Source organism: Galeopterus variegatus, unplaced genomic scaffold (genome assembly GCF_000696425.1).
Source record: "Galeopterus variegatus unplaced genomic scaffold, G_variegatus-3.0.2 Scaffold2641, whole genome shotgun sequence".
NCBI classification, from domain to species: domain Eukaryota; kingdom Metazoa; phylum Chordata; class Mammalia; order Dermoptera; family Cynocephalidae; genus Galeopterus; species Galeopterus variegatus.
This window is the reverse complement of record NW_007728752.1, coordinates 289,168-291,227: the sequence shown is the minus strand read 5'-3', so window position 1 is coordinate 291,227 and position 2,060 is coordinate 289,168. Positions and strand designations below refer to the sequence as shown.

General features: G+C 48.5%; 1 protein-coding gene across 1 annotated transcript in view; it reads left to right on the top strand.

Annotated features, from left to right (window-relative positions):
* The window catches only part of LOC103598497 (dymeclin-like), a 215,632-nt gene that overhangs the window by 10,902 nt on the left and 202,670 nt on the right, over positions 1–2,060 (top strand). The window lies entirely within an intron of this gene.

Genomic DNA, 2,060 nt, shown 5'->3' with positions numbered 1-2,060 from the left:
TACTAGCATATATATTGTTACAAATCATAATTATTCTTTATGCCCCTTGTCCAATCCCTCCTTATCCCCCTCTCCCTCACCTCTCCCCCCTCTAATTACCCTAGATTTATTTTCTCCTGAAAGAATGATGGTTACTCTGTTGATTTGTTGCCTAGATGATCGGTCCAATGCTGGGAGGTGTGATCAGGTCCCCCAATATTATCATAGAGCAGATGCTTCTTCTGTGACTCTGAAACGGGCTTTGTGGAAAGAGACATCCTCTTCTTTTCTTTATCTCTGCTGGTGACTCTTCTTGTACCAATGCACTCCAGTGGTTGGCGGACCATCTGTGTGGTGGTTGTGGCATCTAGGCGCTTTCACTGCAGCCATGGTTATTGTGGTGGCTGTGGTGGGCCACCCACATGGAGGTGATGTTTTTGGCGTGCTCCTTGGTGCTGGCGGTGTGCCTGGTTGTGGGGTGTGTCTGGTCCCGGCTCCATGCTTTGGGTTCCTGGGTAGGGAGGGACCGAGGTGCTGACGCAGTATGCCTGGGTGTGGGAGGGGAGTCCACTCCCTGGCTCCATGCCTCAGGTCACCAGGTGGGCCCTGAGGCACTAGCATGGTGTGCCTGGTTGTGGGAGGGGAGTCAGTTCCCCTTCTCCATACCTTGGGTCCCTGGGTGGGCCCTGAGGTGCTGGCTCGATATGCCCGGTTGTGGGAAGGGGTGTGGTCCCTGGCTCCATATCCTGGGCCCCCAGGTGGGGCCATGAGGCACTGGCGGTGTGCTTGGTTGCGGGAGGAGGGGGGGTCTGGTCCCTTGCTCCATGCCTTGTGTCACTGGGTGGGCCTAGAGGTGCTGGCGCAATATGCCTGGTTGTGGGAGGGGGTTCTGGTCCACTTCTCCATGACTAGGGTCCCCGGGCGGGCCCCCAGGCGGGGCCACAAGGCACTGGCGGTGTGCCTGGATGTGGGAGAGAGGTCTGGTCCCTGGCTCCATGCCTTGGGTTAAATTTGTCTAATTTTTTATGTATAAATCTATATATCTAGCCTTGTCCTCTTACCTGCATATTGTCCCATATCTCCTGCCAGATATTTTCTCTGGTTGTTCTATCATTATTTCAAACCCAATGCATAAGGAGCCAGATTCTGCTTTCCTGTCCAAACCGTCCTTCCTTGTTGTCCCTCAACTTCATTACCTTCCCTAGTGGTTGCTTTGTAAAATTCAAACTGAAATCCTCTTTTTTTTTTTCTTCCTTCTCCTTCATTCTCTATGCCTAAGCAGTCATCAAGTTGTGTTTGTTCATTCAAGGTATTTTTGTATCTTCCCCTTCTCACCAGTCTCTTTGAAACTAGGGTAATGTATGCTTCATCACCATGTGCTTGGATTACTCCATCATCCTCTTCACTAACCATTCCTATTTTCACTGAGTCTACAGATATTTCTTGTGTGCCAGCCATCTGCCAGGGACGTGTTAGGCTGCGGGGCCACGCTCCTAGCAGAAGCCTACAGCCTCCTAGGGGGTGGGGATGGGAATAGGTAAATACTAAATAAACACACACACACATTACTCCTTCCTTCAACTTATTCCTACCTTCTGTTGACATAGTCTTCACAAAACTTTAAACTGTAAAACAAATCCAACTGAAGTAGCTTTGATTAAAATTCTCAGGTAGTCAGGAGCTTTGTCTTCTCCACATCCTCCTTGCCACCCCGAGTATACCTGTGGCACATTTACAGAACTCTTTGGAGCTCTTTGGAACATATTTAAAAATCACAGAGAAAAGGGGGAAAGGGCCTGGGCTTTGCAGATGGAAGGTTTGCATTTAAACCCTTCTTTGACAGTGACACTCAGAATGACCTTGGTTTGAAGTAGTAGCTGGTATTGTGGGACTGTGTGCTCCTTAGCTAAAGGAAGACTGTGAACTTCGTTCCTCACAGTGTGCCAAATTTTTATTTCACAGTGTGAAATATACAGATTATAAATAAGGTAGCTGAAGCTTAAGAATGTAAGTGATTTGGCCTATGTCTTAATGGAGTGGTAAGAGGCAAAGCCAGAATTAAGCCTCAAAATGGATCTCAA